Here is a 17,875-nt window from a genome sequence, read left to right on the forward strand (position 1 = left end):
TGTGTGTGTGTGTGTGTATGTGTACAGAAGTCCCATAAAAACACAAAGCCAGAAACCTGTGTGTGTGTATGTGTGTGTGTGTGTATGTGTGTGTGTGTGTATGTGCGTGTGTGTATGTGCGTGTGTGTATGTGTGTGTGTATGTGTGTGTGTATGTGTGTGTGTATGTGTGTGTGTATGTGTGTGTGTGTATGTGTGTGTGTGTGTGTGTGTGTGTGTGTATGTGCGTATGACCTGAAAGAAGGTTTAAAAAAATTCCTGACAAAGCTTTATGAGACCATAAAGGACCTGCAAATGCCATTGAGTTCATTTTGCATTTCCCATTTATTTTTGGTCATGGAGCTGCTTTTAAGAGTGGTTTGTGTATCTATAGTGAGACTCTGTTGGAGAAAACTAATTTTTCATTTGTGAGTGGTTATCAGCTGGAGACAGCATCTTGGTTAGGGATTTGGGGCTTGCGTCCACTTCCCTGCTCAGATGTGGGATCCCACCTGGCCCAGACCCCTGCAGGCCTTGTGCATGCTGCCACGGTCTCTGAGTTCATATGTGTGTTGGTCCTACTGTGTTTACAGAGCCTTGTTTCCTTGGTGTCCTTTATCCCCTCTGGCTCATAGAATCTTTCCCATCCCTCTTTCAGGGTTCCCTGAGCCCTGAGGGGAGGGATTTGATAGACATTCCATTTAGGGATGAGTGTTCCAAGTCCTCTCACTCTCTGCATATTGTTACATTCTGGGTCTCTGGATTTGTTCCCATCTGCTGCAGGAGGAAGTCTCTGATGATGGCAAGACACGGATCTATAGCAGAATATTTTATTGCTGTGTTCCTGTAGCAGGACAATAGCATTTGGTTTTCTGCAGCTGAGGTACTTGGCCACCTGAGCAGTGTCAGGGACAGGCTCTATGGTGGTTTAAATATAGTTGGCCAGGGATTATTGGCACTATTAGAAGGTGTGGCCTTGTTGGAGTAGGTGTGGCCTTGTTGGAGGAAATATGTCACTTTTCAGGGGTAGTGGGCCTTTGAGACCCTCCCCCAAGCTGCTTGGAAGCCAGCCTTCTCCTGACTGCCTTCGGATCAAGATGTAGAACTCTTGTCTCCTTCTCCAGTACAGTGTCTGCCTGGATGCTGCCATGCATCCTGCCATGTTGATAAAGGACTGGACCTCTGAACGTGTAAGATAGCCCCAGTTTCATGTTGTCCTTTATGAGAGTTGCCTTGGTCATGGTGTCTCTTCTCAGCAATGACCCTAAGACAGGTTCCATCCCCTGGAAGTGGGTTTTGCATGCAGTCGGATAGTGGCTGGCTACTCCCACAAGCTCTGGGCCACTCTTGCAGACAGGCCACTGTTGTAGATCACAGGATCTGTTCTTGGCTTGGTATTTGCTGTTCTCCTCTGGTAGCCTACACAGTACATTCTAGTATCAGGAACGTTAGTCAGTAGGGTGAAGGCTCTAGGCTCTAGGTAGCTGCCAGCTTGATTTCTCTCTGCTCAGTGAGATGGTAGGTCTTGTCTTCAGCAGTAGGGCTAAGCCATCAGCTTGTGGAGAGCTATTAGCAGCCTTGACAGTAACCTGGGTTGTTTATAGCTTCCCATAGGACTGGCCCCTTTGGCTAACCACTCAATTAGATGTAACCCATTCTCAGAACTGGAAGCTTCATTTGGTGATGAGAGATGTCCAGCTGGGGTTTTATATCCCCTGCGGCTTGACAATTCCATTTACATTTATGTTCATGTTTTAGGAAGCTGGTACTGTATTTGGGTTTCCATATGACCCTCAAATGGCCCACAGTTAGCTATCCTTCCATGTGCTCTTGGCCACCCCTAATTTGAGCCTCCATTCCAGCCCACTGATCCCCTTGTTCATCCACAACTATTCCATGTCCCCTTCCTAGTGTGACCAACACTCCTGCCAGTCCCTTACTCTATACCTAACCTCTGGTTAAATGGATTGTAGCTTGCTTATCGAATGCTTTCTGCTGACATCCACATAAAGGTGAGTACGTACCATATTTGTCTTTTTGAGTCTGGGTTCCCTCACACAGGATGTCTTTGCTTTTTTTTTTTTTTTTTTTTTTTTTTTTTTTCCCTAGCTCCATCCATTTACCTGCAAACTTCACGATTTCACTTTTTAAACAGCCGAGTAATATCCCATTGAATAAATGTACCTCATTTTCTTTATCCATTCACCCATTGACAGATATCTAGTTTCCAATCTCTGGCCATTATGAGTGGAACAGCAATGAACATGGGTGAGGAGGAAGTCTCCGCAGTGTGCTGTAATGTCCACTGGGTGTCTGCCCTCGAGTGGTAGAGCTGGATCTTGAGATGGATTTATTCCCAGCTTTCCCAAGAACTGCCATACTTGATCCCCAGTGGCTGGACAAGTTTGCACTCCCATCAGGAACAGATAAACTGTCCTGACTTCAATCCTCACAGAACGTGCTGGAATTTGTTTGATTATCTTCACAATTCTGAGCGGTTTAAGATGAAATCTTTTTTTTTTTTTTTTTTTTTTTTTTTTTTTTTTTTTTTTTTTTTTTTTGTTTTGTTTTGTTTTGTTTTGTTTTTTTCGAGACAGGGTTTCTCTGTGTAGTCCTGGCTGTCCTGGAACTCACTCTGTAGACCAGGCTGGCCTCGAACTCAGAAATCCGCCTGCCTCTGCCTCCCAAGTGCTGGGATTAAAGGCGTGCGCCACCACTGCCCGGCTAAGATGAAATCTTAAAGTCATTTTGATTTGCATTTCCCTGATGACAGAGGATGCTGAACATTTCTTAGGTAAGTGTTCTTCAGCCATTTATATTTCTTCTTTTGAGACCTGTACCTGATCATTTAATTGGCTTATTTGTTTTCTTGAAGTACAGTTTTTAAAGTTCTTTATATATTTTAGATTTTAGCTCTCTAAATGATGTGTAGTTGGTAATTTTTCCCATTTTGTAGCCTGTTTTTGTATGAATGATGCTGTCCCTTGCCATACAGAAGCTTTTCTGTTTCATGTGGTCCCATTTATTAATTGATCCCGGGTCCTAGTGCCTGGGCTATTGGCGTTCTGTTCAGAGTCTTCTCCTGTGCCAGTGAGCTTAAGCCTGTTCCACACCCACACACTCTCTCTGATCAGGTTCAGGGTATCTGATAGTATGTTGAGATCTTTGATCCATTTGGAGTTGAGTTTTGTGTAGAGTGATAAGTATGGGTCTGTTTGCATCCAGTTAGTCCAGCAACATTTATTGAAGATGCTGTCTTTTTTTTCCTATTGTGTATTTCTGGCTTCTTTATAAAAAAAAAAATCAGATGTCCATAGGTGTGTGACTGTATGTCTGGGTCTTTAATTCAATTCCATTGATCAATGTGTCTGCTTTTATGCCAGTGCCATGCTGTGTTTATTACTGTAGCTCTGGAGTGCAGTTTGAGATTGACATGCCTCTAGCAGTTCTTTTATTATTCAGGATTGTTTTAGCTATCATGGTATATATGTGTGTGTGTGTGTGTGTGTGTGTGTGTGTGTGTGTGTTCATACAAGACTGAGAATTGTTATTTCAAGTTGTGTGAAGAATTGTGTTGGATTTGATGGAAATTATGTTAAGTGCGTATGTTGGTTTTGGTAGGATGAGTGTTTTTACTTTATTAATCCTATTGATGCATGAGCATGGGAGATCTTTCCATCTTCTCATATCTTCTTCAATTTCTTTCATCAATGTCTTAAAGTTTTTTTTTTTATCATACAAGTGTTTTACCTGCTTGATTAGTTACCCCAAGTTATTTTATTTTTCTTTCTTGTGGCTGTTCTGAAAGATATTGTTTTCTTAATTTCTTTCTCAACCCATTTGTCATTTGTATACAGGAAATCTACTCATTCACCCCTCCCCAAGACTGTGGTTTTTGAGACAGGTTACTGTGGGTAACCCTCACTGTCCTAGAACTTGCTCTGTAGACCAACCTCAAACTCGCAGAGATCCCCTTGCTTCTGCCCCACAAGTGCTGGGATTAAAGGCATGCAGCATCCGCCGCCTAGCAAAGTCTCCTGATTTTTGTGTCTTGCTACTTTGCAGAAAGACTTTGTTAGGAATTTCCTGGTGGGATTTTTAGGGTCACTTATATATCCAATCATCTTCAAATAAAGATACCTTAACTTCCTCCCTTCCTGTTTGTATCCCTTTGATCTCCTTCAGGTGCCTTATTGCTCTAGCAAAGACTTCAAGTACTGGGCTGAATGGGTATGGAGAGAGGAGACAACCTTGCCGTGTTCCTGATTTTAGTGGGCATGCTTTGAGTTTCTCTCCATTTAGGTGGATGTTGGCTGTGGGCTTGCTACAGATCACCTCAGTTTGTTGAGGTGCGTCCCTTTCATCCCAGTCTCTCCAGGGCTTCTTATGTTGGAGAGAGAAGACTGCCCGCCTGATCCCCTGGCCAGCCACAGTCACAGGTGTGCAGGGACAGAGCAGAGTGCCTCAGGCATTGGCATTGGGGCCAGGTCGTTATTCTCTGCACAGAAGCCCCTGGAGACTTCTGTTGTGGGCTCAGCCTATTGGGTTTGTGAAAGAAGCTTGATTCTTTTGGTTAAGGAGTTAAGGGAGAGTGCCTGCTTCCCAGAGGCCCCTGTCCTGTAACGCAGCAGCACTGTGAACACCCCTGCCACTTGCTGTGTCCTTACCTGAGGCCAGCTACGTAGGCCTTGGGGTGAGAGGCTGCCTGGACACCCATACCTTCCTTCTCTGTACTCACAGTCTTTATAAAAGGGTGCTGGTCCACCAGGTCCTCTCTTCCTTAAAAAACAAACAAACAAACAAAAAAAACAAAACAAAAAACAAAAAACCTCTTGCTGTGCACATGGCTTTGCATTTAGCCAGTTCTTCAGTGCTGGAAAGGCAGGGGCATGTCCTGCAAAAGATGACTGGCATTTTATTAGTTAGAAATCCTCTGCAGGATTGGCATGCTAACTTCTGGGGAGCCAAAGGCGACCCCCACTGGCAGGAAGATGCTACTACAAGCAGGAGAATATCCCAGGAATGCTTTCTCTCTGGAAAAGAAAGTCTTTTATGGGACTATTTTTCCAACGTGTATAAATCATAAACTACACACCACTTACAAACGCTAAAGTTTCTGTGAGATACATCTAAATGATAGCACTCAACAAATCTAAATAAAATGTTGTAACCAGCTGACTTTAAGTGTCTTGAAGCCCTTCCAAGACTTGCGATGGACACTAGACCTGCGGGAATAGTCTCCAGCCCTGGGACTCAAGCCACATCAGCTGGCTACCAACCCTCTTTGTAGCAGTTTTGTTCCAAACAGTTATTTGTGTGTTCTCTGTTTGTGCACATGCATGTATGTACATACCTGCCTCTCTGTTTTTGCGCTACATGCATACAGGTAACCAAGGAAACCAGTAGAGTGCCTCAGAACCCACATGGTTGGAGTTACAGGGGGTAGTGAGCACCTCCATGTAGCTGCTGGGAATTAGACCCAGGCCCTCTGCAAGAGCAGCGAGCTCTCAAAGTGAGGTCTCGACTGCTGAGCCTACCCCCGAGATGTTTCTTATTGATCTGCTCTCTCTCTCTCTCTCTCTCTCTCTTTCTCTCTCTCTTTACCTCCTTTCTTTTTCCTTCCTCTCTCTCACTCTTTATTCCTTCCTTCCTTCCTTCCTTCCTTCCTTCCTTCCTTCTTCTTTCTCTCTTCCTTTCCTTCTTTCTTCCTTTCTAAGATTTATTTATTTATTTTATGTATATGAGTGCATTGTAGCTGTCTTCAGACACACCAGAAGAGGGCATCAGATCCCATTACAGATGGTTGTGAACCACCGTGTGGTTGCTGGGATTTGAACTCAGGACTTCTGGAAGAGTAGTCAGTGAGTGGCTGAGCCATCTCTCCAGCCCCCTTAATCTGTTTTCTTATTAATAATTAGTCATTTTAGTTCAGGTTCCTCTGGGCACATAATCCCTGCGACACTGCTGTAGCAGATCCGGGCTCAGTGAAGATGAAGTCCAAGAAAAAACCCAGTAGAAGTGTCTTTGGCCTTCTTTTGACCATGGCCCTCCCTGGAACTATTCTGGCAGAAGCAGAGGTACATCTCTGTCCCCTCCTCTGGCTGTCAGACTACTGAACAATGGTCCAAAGAATAAAAGTTTCCTGGAAATCCTATGCTGGGGGCAGGCAATGCTTGACATGCTAGTGCTAGCTTGAGGAGGAGCCTGTCTCCAGAGAGATTATTTCACACAGTTTTGACAACTTGTCAATCACCTTACAGAAGAGACACATCTAGACATGCCAGGCAGGGGCGTCCTGTTACCAGGACTGCAGAGCTGTGAACATCTCTTGTCCCAGTCTCTGGCTGAGGAGCTATCTCAGCTAGTAAGGAGCCTGAGTTTGGATCCCCAGCACCCATGCACAAAACTGGACCTGGTCGTAACCAGCCATAACTACTGTCTTAGAGATGTCTCAGTGTATTCTGCACCCAGGATAGGACACAAGATGTCAAGACACCACCTTCTGTGTTATTTGCCTGTAGCCACTCCCCCAAGTCCTCTGGAAGCTCCTTAGGTCTGCTCCTTAGGTCAAGTATAGTCCTGAGGTTACAAGGACCACTCAATAATCAAGACAGAGGTTCTGCAGTTGGCATAATCCTGGAGCCAGGAAGTGGAGGCAGTAGGATCCCTGGGGCTTGTTGGCCAACTAGTCTAGCAAAATCATTCCAGATTCATTGAGAGAACCAGAGAGTAATGTCGAGAGCAACTGAGAAAGATAACTGATATCTACTTCTGGCTCCCACATATACACACACAGAAACACACACACACACAGACACAACACAGACATACATACATACACATAGATACATACAGACACACAGACACAACACAGACACAGACATACAGACACATACACAGACACACAGACACAGGAACACATACAGACACAGGAACATGTACAGACACAGACATACACACAGATACAACACATACACAGACACACAGACATACACATACACACACACAGACACATACACAGACACACACACACAGACACAACACAGACATACATACATACACACAGATACATACAGACACAGACACACATACACACAGACACAGACATACAGACACATACACAGACACACACAGACACACATACACACAAGCATGCATTCTAAGCCTCATATCATGACCCTGAATACAGACATGGGTTTCCTGCACCTCTTGTTCCTCTTCTCAGTGTAGCCACAGACTGAATAAACCTTTCTTTGCTTTTCACTGTTACTTGACTCTTTGATCGATTGCCATTATTGGGTCTGGGAGGCTGAACTACCTTATTGGGACATCCAGAGCCAGGCTTTGATCCTAACATTCCGGTAGCGTCTTTGTAAGTCGCAGAACTCTAGAGGAGTTTTGAAGATTCAAACATGACAAACTACAAACATGTCAAATGGATAGGACAAGGCAAGCCTTGATGTACTTCAGAGAGCACGAGGCCCTGGAGCAGCCTGCAGAGAGAGGCAGGGCACTGTGAGGCACCTGATGTGCACGAGGCACAACCACTCAGAAGGTTCCTGGCACTGTGTGCAGACGCCAAAGGAGTCGCCTCAGGTGTGGGATGTGAAGTGAGATCCTGCAGGGTGGAACTGGACCGTACAGAGAGCCCAGGAATGCCCACCCAGCCTACCAAGTCATTTGTTGGTATCTGCCTCTTCTTTCAGGCCTTTGCAAAGATGACCTGTGCAGCAGGCTTTAGTGTCTTCCCCAAAGCCCTCATGTGGGGAACTCTGTAAAACTTTCTCTCACTTCCAAGCTACCTCAGACACAGTCCTCCCTGCCACAGACTGCATACTGGTTGGCTGTTTTGGACCACAGAGTGAAAGATCTCCGGGTTGGGGTTCAGGTGGGACACTGAGGCAGATTATTCTGTCTGGTAAGATTTATTAGTTTTAGGGGCTAGTGAGATGGCTCAGAGGTTAAGAGCACAGATTGCTCTTCAAGAAGGTCCTGAGATCAAATCTGAGCAACCACATGGTGGCTCACAACCATCTGTAACAAGATGTGATGCCCTCTTCTGGAGTGTCTGAAGACAGCTACAGTGTACTTACATGTAATAAATAAATAAATCTTTAAAAAAAAAAGATTTATCAGTTTAGCACAATGGATATGATGGAGACTCCAATGAGAGTTCGGACCCTCAAAGCAAGGTGTGGGCTACTTACAGGTCTCAGAGGAAGGGGGAGCTGTCTGTCCTGTAGTCAGGCTGTCTGACTCCAGTAAGCACGGGGAGAGGGGATCTTGCATTGCCAAGAAGGAATGTGTAACTTGAAGGAAGGATGTGGGGATGTGAGGGAGGGGGCCGCATCGAGTTGAGGTGTACCCATTATGTGGGTGAAGGCTTGTGTCCCCCTAGATGTCCCAGACTCTGGTAATGAGCCTGCAAATGAAAATGGCCCTGGAATCCAGCCACTCCAGGAGTGGATTCTATTAGGATGTTACAGATTCTTAGACGTTCCAGTAGAGGGCGCTAGTCATTCCTCTCTAGTGGCTGATGGGTTGGAGAGATGGCTCAGCTATTAGGTGCACTGGCTGCTCTTCCACGTGGTTTGGATTCAGCTCTTTAACACCCAGGTCAAGTGGCTCACAACTCCCTGGGGCTTCTGCTCAGGGGGATCTGAAGCTCTTTTCTAGCTTCTGTGGTTACCTGAAAACATGTGCATAAGCACATGTATGCGTAAGCACATGTATGCATATAAAAATAAAAATCCTAGAAAAAAGAAACGCTTCTGCAGGGGGCCTTGGTCTGAGCAGGAGTATGGTTTGGATTTAAACAGAGAACTCTTTATCTTCAGGAACATTTGGTCTCGTGACCTCATTCTGGCTCAAATCTCTGGAATGTTTGAATTGGGGAACCTGTCGAGATTGTAGGGATTCTAGAAGAATCTGGCTCAATCACTACAACTTTAAGAAACTGTGGTACACTGTATGTGGTGTCTTTGTGTATTTGCGTGTGGGTGTACACATATGTCCACAGTGAACCTGGCATTCACCAGCTCTGCTGGATGGCAGAAAACTCCAAGGATCTGCCTGTCTCTCTCCAGCAACAGATTACAGATGTGTGCCGCCCACTCAGCCCCTTTTTTAAAATTTTAAAATTTAATTTTTGTGCTTGCATGTATAACTGCACCATATCCCCTGGAACTAGCATTACCGACAGTTGTGAGCCACTGCAGGCATGCTGGGAGTCTCAGATCTTGGAAGGGCGGCCAGGGCTCTTGTCTGCTGGATCATCCCGCAGGCCCCCAGCACCCAGCTCTTTATATAAGTGCTGACAATATGAGCTCGGTTCCTCGTGCTTGTTCAGAAAGCATTTTACCCACTGAGCCACCTCCCAGCCCTGTATATATTTACTAGTGTTCTAAATTCAAGATATACCAGTAGTTCTGGGAAACAAAGATTTTCCAGGAAAGTCGTGGGTGATGTCTGTTGACAGGATAGGAAATTTAGCCTCAGTGCTGACAAAGTGTGGGGTCACTTCCAACTGAAAGAGGGAGGAGGAGGGGTAACCCTGCTTCCATCCAAGTCCCCAGACCTTTTGCATGCCAGGTGTGGATCCAGCTTCCCTCTGTCACCTCCAACTTGTTTCCCTTGCCCTGTGTCACTGGAGACCCATCCATCATCCAATGATGAACACAGTGCTGGACTCTTGTTTATCTGCAAGGTCCCAGACACTTCCTGGGGCGTCAGTATATCCAATGGGCCAATGTGGACTCGGAGTACCACAGAAAAACAAGACACAGTTCTCCCTTCCAGAAGCCCCCGTCTGGGAAGGGCAGTGTCCCTTGTGAGGATGGAGTTCCAAATGAGCTGCATGAGCGGGAAGCAAGTCCCATTTTCCGCTTGTGTAGCTGCCAGTCTGTTGTGAACACTGACCTCAGCCTTCATGGCACAGCCTTGCTGTCCTAACCAACAGACAGCCATGAGATCAACCACAGACCCTGAGCAATCTCCAAGCAGTTAACCATGAGGAAGTGAGGCTGTGGCTGTGCACTGAAGGTGGCCTCCCAATGCTCACATAACCTCTTGTGGGTAAACACCCCGGAGGCTGCAGTCTGGGTGTTCCCCGGAGGAGGCTGCAGTCTGGGTGCTCCCATAGACTTTATTCCACCCTTGTGGACTCAACTTCATTGTGTCATTTATGCTGTGGTTTTGACATCCTCTTGGAGGCTTCTCTAGAGGATTATGGGAAGAAATACCCTAAAAAGAGACCTGCCCCACCATGAATTGGGAGGGTAAAGGACCAAGTACTACTCAAGGTTGACCTGAGATGTCAGCAGTCAGGGGAGCCTTGAGAGCGGTGCTGCAAGCCTGCACCCTAGCTCTTTGGAGGTGAAGGCAGAGTAAGGTGCTCAAGGCACGTCCCCCTGAATATGCTACTGGCCCCACAAACACTTTTTTTAAAAAGTCTTTAAAATTCACAATGCAGAGGGGCTGGAGACATGGCTCAGGAGTTAAGAGTACTGGCTGCCATTCCAGAGGTCCTGAGTTTGATTCCCAGCAACCACATGGTTCCCTCTTCCGGCATGCAGGTGTACATGAAGATAGAGCACTCAAATAACATTACATAAGTAAATAACTTCATAATGCAGAACTCCCTGGGTAGGTCTCTACCTTGGGGAAACTTATACCAATCTCTCTTTGGTGTGTTTGCTTTGCTTAGTAAAATTTTGCTTGAAACTACCTGTGTCATTCTACTGAATTCTTTCCTTTGAAGAGACCCAGAAGTCCCTACAACTCATGGTCCAGGAATCTCTAAGACATGGCAGTGGGGACAGGCAGCTTCAAGGGGATGGTGAAGCCCAATAGTTAGGCACACACGCTTGGTCATGAGATGTTTTAGGTTAAAGACTGGATTCTATCATATCCTAGTGCAAGTCTTCATTCTTAAGAAGGGGTGACTAACACATCCCAGGTGTAAAGTTAGTCATAATGTCACTGGGGAGGTAGACAGAGAGGGTTGGATAACCCCTCCCCCTCCCCTGTGTGTGTAGGCAGGGTGGAGACTGCCCCTGTGTGTGTGTGTGTGTGTGTGTGTGTGTGTGTGTGTGTATGTGTGAGAGAGAGAGAGAGAGAGAGAGAGAGAGAGAGAGAGACAGAGAGAGAGACAGAGACAGAGAGAGACAGAGAGAGAGAGAGACAGAGACAGAGGGGGGGTATGGAGGGTGGAGTGCCCATATATCCAGATGGAGCTCACAGATTTGGCTAGTAAATACCAAGGATCCTGGGCTACACAGTTTCAAAAGCCAAGGTTACCAGCATGCACCACCACACTTGGCTTTTTACCTGAGTGTTGGGAACTCTGACTCAGGTGTTCCTGCTTGTATGGCAACTACTTCATTGTCCGAGGCAGCTCCACAGTCCCGGGGGCAGCATGACTGTGCTGAAGGGACTTGGCTGCCTAGCTGATGACTTAAGGTGGGGCATAGACAAGCATGCTTTTATTGTCATATCTCATTGGGGGACAGCATCAAGCTGCGGTTTTATTACTATTTCATAAGCTGGGCTTAGGTAGATTGAGTGTTTAAGTTTCAAGATGTCACAGGTTGGTTAGAGAACGTTCAAACAGTGGCACACTCCACAGGTGGCACAACAGCTTGTCACATAGCATGCCCATGACTTCAGGGGCTGGTGCAGTCACAGGTTAGGAGAGGGGAGCCACCTTCACCTGAGGGAGTTCTCAGGGTTCCTGTAGCTCCGCTACACTCCCTGTAAACCTGATCAGACACAGAGACCGGCAGAAAGCACATAAAATCTTGAAAAATAAAACAACACAAAACAAACAAACAAAAGAACTCCCAGGGATCATCTCAATGCTTGGTCATTCCTGGATATGCTCCTGGGCAGCATTTCAAAACTTAGGCCACTACGCAGAAGGCTTGTGAAAGTAGGGGAAAAGTTGCAGCCAATTCTGCAAATGTGAAAACAGTGGTGTGTGCTCTGGAACACAAAGGAGCCATGCCTTGGGAAACATTCCTTTCTCCAGGTTTGCCAGGACCCGGGGTGAGAGTGGGGGAGGGGCATCAGAAGCATTTCCCGCTCTGGGTGAAGCAGGCCACCTCCCCTCACTTGTTCTCGTCCTCCTGTCCCATCTGTCCGTCCGTCCGCCAGTCCGTCCGTCGTGTAGTGTTGTAGTGTCTGTAGCCTTCCTGCCTGACCACTGAAGCAGGGGGCAGATGAAGTCAGCTGGGTGGTTCACTGAGGTTCTTGCTGGGGGCTTTGATTGGACAAGTGTTTCAGATCCTTTTGAAATGTCAAGAACCCTTTAACTCCCCGAGGATGTATTTTCTTTCTAGAAAGATGAGTCAGACTAAACTGGCCCACAGCCTCACAGCTGTCATGTCCTCTCCCCTTTGCCAGACTCCGAGCCCACACCCAGACCCCCCCAACCCACCCCCACCCACCCCCGGCTCCCAGCAGCCTGTCGACTGGTCAGTCACAGCCTTCCCTATCACTACCATTTCCTTGCCCTGCCCTCCGGTTTCCCGTGGGTCACGTGATCTGGATAGAGCAGCCAGAGCAGCTCCTGCCACCCACCGCTTGGTGTGGGAGGGGACAGGATGACTTCTCAAGTGACTCCTTTAGGGGTGCCTCGCTGGCAACCTGAGGGACAGAGTTTGATGGGGTACGTCCTGAACTGCTGCGGGGGTGGTCATGCTCAGACTCCTGCTGGAGGCCCCGTTTTGGCTAGGCCCTGAGGTTTGATAGCTAGGTTCCATTTCTTGTCCACTCTCTCCTTCATGATTGCCACCATACTGGGACTTCTAGCTCCTGCCTCTGTGCCTCCCTGAGCCTAGACTCCTTCAAGTCACTTCTCGGCATTGGTTACAGCAGGAAACGGTTCCACTCTGAAAGCAGAGACAGGCTCCTGGGAGCAAGCTGGCTAGCTGGTTTTCCTACGCTGGGGAGCCAGGGCTCAAGAGGGAGACCTTCATCAGTGAACGGATGAGAATGTTGGTGGGTGACCCCGCTGTCGGTCTGGAGCTTCCACGCATGAGCAAACGTGCAGACAAGCGCCAAAGCACACAGAGGCACAGGGAGAGGATATATGTTTGGATTCAGAGGGTGCAGGCAACCAGCTGGGTGGAGACTGAGGGTGAGGTTAGAGTGTGAGGTCCAGATCCAAGTGCTGTAATCCGAATGATCTCATGGCTCTGTAATTTTCTTCCTTCTAAAATGGAGCTGAGGGCAGAGCAGACAAGGGGATACTAAGGATCCTACATAGATCCTTAACGCAGTGTGCCTCCAGCCCAAGTCCTTAGTAGCCCAAGGCTAATGTTCCTTCTTCCTTCTCATCTGGGCTCTGGCCCATGACAGGCCCTTGGGGGTCAGAGCTTGATGGAGAGTTGAGATGTTGCAGATCCAGAGCCAACTTATCTTGGGCTATTCTTAGCCCTCCTAGCAGCCTCTCATTGCCCACCCCTGCATCTTACCTACAATCTTTGTGACTGTCAGATTAATCTTTTTGAAATGGCATAACAGCTAATAGCTAAGAATGTTACCAGCCAGTATCTGAGATTCCCCGCTCTGCAGTAGCAGGTCTACCTGATGTTTCTACCAACCTGTTTGAAACCTGCCTTGTTTAATGACTTTCTTTGCTCTGTAAGTGTTTGTAAAAGTTCATAAAACTGTATCGGGGCAGCAGGAATCCATGGTCCTGAGCATTTCCTCACATTTGGCTCCCTGGGGAGGGAGCTGCCTTTCGTGTGGACAGTGGGTGAGAAGGAGAACCTTATCTTATTCTCAGTGGTTCATTAGCATCCAGTGTCTTCAATTCCTCTGGGAATTGGCCTTGAGGACATTGAAAACAATTCAGAGCAAAGAAACTGGCAGCTGAGAGCTGGTTGCCACCCCTGTGTCAGGTTGCCTAGGGGTCTCACTATGCAGGAGAGCAGACAGCTGCCAAAAACAGGTTCTCAGAGCCCAAACCAGGATATGAATGCTGGCGGGAACAGACGCCATCATGGCACATGGTGCCTGCAGGAGCCCTGCATAGCAGTCTCAACAGCATCCAAGACACCTGCCTCGCAGTGTGGACACAGTAGTACACTTTGGAATGTCTACCACTTGCTTTGTGTTTGTTTCTTGTTAAATATTTGTAATCTTATTCTTTACTATGTGTGTCTGTATAAATGAGTACCCATGCCCAAGGAACCCAGATGAGGGCATTGGATCCTCCGCACCTGGAGTTTGTGAGCCACCCACCAGCTGTGGGTGCTGGAAGAGCAACAAGCACGCTTATCATCTTTCCAGCCCCCCCCCATCTCTCCCCACCGTGTTTTTGCTTTTCATAAGACAGGGTCCAGGCTAGCCTCAAACTTGCTATGTAGCTGAGGATGACTCCAAACTCCTAGTCCTCCCTCAGGGTTGATAGGTGTGCATCCAGTAGGTGTGCATCCAGCTGGGCTATGTAGCTGGATCTTCAAGAGAGCAAGCAGGACGTGTCGTCTTGGAGGAGTGAACCAGATCTGAGCTAGGAAGAGGGAGAAGCAAAGGATTAAACAGAACAGTCCCAAGGAGAGGGAGAGTGGATGGTTCGGTGGGTGGGGTGTGACTTCCTCTCCGGGATCCCTGGTAACGCACTCTCCCTCCCGAGAAGCACGGACTATCCCAAGAGCTCTAGCAGAGAGTGCCCACTAAGGGCTTCCATTGGCATTTGTGAGCGTGTGCACATGTGTACATTGGGAACACCATCCACCCTATTTTGAGACAGGGTCTCACGCTTGCCTGAGACTCCTCCACTAGACTAGGCCGGCCAGCCCCAGGAGAGGCCGCCATTGTGTCTGGGCTGCACATGAGTTGGCAACTACCTCCCACAAGCGTGTGTGCTTTTTTTTTTTTTTTTTTTTTTTTTAAACCTGGGTTTCAGGTCTCAAGCTCAAGCCCTTCTGACTGCAAAGCAAGCCTTTTACCTACTGAGCCATCTCCCTAGTCCCGGGAGATATTTTGATAAACAAAGAAAAAAAATGAACCAAGACAAGAGGCAGAAAACTGTGGGAAGGGTTATCTATCCTTCCCTCTGAGGAGGCAACTCCTTTCTTCCTACAGGCCAGAGCTCCACTAGTGACTGGATATGCTGAAGAGACAGGTCAGGAGGCCAGAGAGTGCCCCTGTGTAGTGAGTCAACAGTAGGACAGCATCTCACCAGGGTGAGTAAAAGTGGGTGCCCACTCAATGTCTTTTCTTGTAGGGCGTTTGTGGGGTTAGGAGCTCAGAGTGGAGCAAGACTAGATGATCCTCATCTGCTTAGTGAGGACAGACTAAACTCACGGGGGAAGAAGGGAAAAGGAGAGAGAGGTGAAGGATAAGGAAGGCCCAACCAGGGCTCCTGGGCCAAACTTGCCTGCTGAGTGCAGGCAAGCTGTTGCAGATTGCAGATTGCCCCCTGTGGGGGACAGTGCCAGGCATGCTGTGCAGAGAACAAGGCCCCTGACTAGAAGATATTTGTAGCCTAGTAGGGAGCCATCTACACCTGAATAATAGTTTGGCTGCCCTGGACCAGGAGAAGAATCTGAACAGGGGTTCAGGAAGACCTGAAGAGTTTAGGAGGCAAGAAGGAGGAGCTGGGGCTAGGCGGTAGGAGGCATGAAAGTTGGCTATAGCTGAAGGTTCCTGGGTTCACACTCTGGGCTCTGCAGAAGAGAGAAGGGGGGGGAGGGTCTCCAGAATGCGTCTAGAACAAAGCCCATGCCCACAGGGCTCCGCTCTGGGCTCCATTTTGGACTCACAGGCTGGCCTTATTATGGCTGGTGTAGAACAGCTGGTAACCATCTCTGGGGTGGAGAACACTTCCTCTCTGTGTTGTAGGAATTTGGGCAAGTGCTGCCAGCTGTCCTTGTGGGTTTCCTGGTCATCACTCCAGGGGCCTGGCAGAGGGGGATGGAAGCAAAGGACTCAGGGCATGAGGCTGGTGGCACTGGGGGATGCATGGCTCAAGGGCAGAGGGAGGGCCTGGGCCATGAGGCTGATATGGGGAATTTCGGGGCTTTCTGGAGGGGTTCTTAGTTTCCTTAACAAAAGAATTTTAGAGCGAGTCACATGGACGCTCAAGGATGATCCTGTTAGAGTTTAAAATGAACTCCCCAGAGCAGGTAAGCTGTAAATTTCAGCAGCTGCCTGAAAGGGAGGAAGCAGGAAGAGGAAAAGTCAGGCCATTCATTCCCTCCCTCCTCCTTAGACCAGCACAGGGGTCAGACACTGGCAGGGACGGAGCTTTAGAGAAAGAAGGGTATGGACAAAGCCTCCATAGGTTTCAGCCAGCGTCAGAATGAGACAGATCAAAGACATCAGAACACTGGCACCTCATTAGGTGGGACCACCTCATTGAACCTCATGATGGTTAGGAAGGTGGGGATTCCACAAAGGAGAGGTCTGGAATCTCATTAAAAGACTAATTATTCCTCCCACCTCTGTAGCGTTGCTTGAGGCATATCTGCCTTCCAAGAGGTTGTTCCTCCTTCCCGAGCCTCTTAGCCAGGTCACTGCCCTTCCAACTGCAATGTTGGGTCTCCTCCCACCCCCACCAGGCCAGAGCTCCTTAGCTAGTTCCCTCCAGTTCCTATGGGCTTTGGTATTGCCAGTGTTGACCCATGTGCTAGCCTGACCTTTCCTCCCTGTCTGTGGAGCGATGACGATGACCCTCCCCTGCAGCCCACCCACTTCAGGGAAAGGCCAGCCTTGCTGGGAAGATGCTTTGGTGAGTTCTATGGAAACGTGGCTGTCCGCGCAGAGCTGTAAACTTCCCCCGCCACCTTTGCTACACACTCCAGAGACTGTATCATTTGATGTTCCACAGCTGGGGAGTGACACACAGGCCAGATGACAGCCTCTGGCCACCACTCAGCTGGACAGGATGCAGATGGGTTGAGATATTTAAATAGAGGTGGAGGCAGCTGGACCTACAAGATAAATTGTGACAGTCACAGAAACAAAGAAATGACCCAGTCTGTAATGATCGCACAAAAAAGAGGAGAGTCTACACTGCTTCTAAGTCCTTGTGGAAGCATGAAGTTCTGCAGATGAGCTGGCCAGTGTTCTTCAAAACCACCAAGGCTAGACAAGACAAGGAAAGACTGTGGTACTGTCCCAGGATGGAGGGACTAAGGAAACTCAAGAAAGGCCATGTGGGGTCCTGGGTAGGTTCTCAGCTGTCGATAGGACAGCTGGTGAAACTGGAATCAAATGTGTTCATTAGTGCATTTCACGTTGTTCTAACAAAATACCAGCGGCTAATACTTTATCAAGAAAGCAGTTGACGGCCAGTGAGAAGGCTCAGTGGGTAAGGATGCTTGCCACCAAGCCTGACAACACGATTCAGATCTCTGAAACCCACACAGCGGAATGAGGAAACAATCTCACAAGTTGTCCTCTGACCACACCTGTACACATGCACATATGTACATGTACATATACCGCATACACACACACAGATACACACACACATATATACACACACATATAAACACATACACATACAAATACACATACATACACACACATACACACATACACATACATACATATACACCTACATATATACACACATATACACACACTACACACACATTCACACACATACATACACACATACATACATATACATACATATACATACACACACATACATATATACACACATATACATACATACATATACACATTCACATACATACATACACATATACACACATATACACACATACATACACACATAAACACACACTACACACATATACACACACATTCACATACATACATACATACATATATGCACACACATATACACACATACAGACACATACATACACATACACACACATGCATACACACACATACACATACACACATACATATAC

Source organism: Mastomys coucha, unplaced genomic scaffold (genome assembly GCF_008632895.1).
Source record: "Mastomys coucha isolate ucsf_1 unplaced genomic scaffold, UCSF_Mcou_1 pScaffold23, whole genome shotgun sequence".
NCBI classification, from domain to species: Eukaryota; Metazoa; Chordata; class Mammalia; order Rodentia; family Muridae; genus Mastomys; species Mastomys coucha.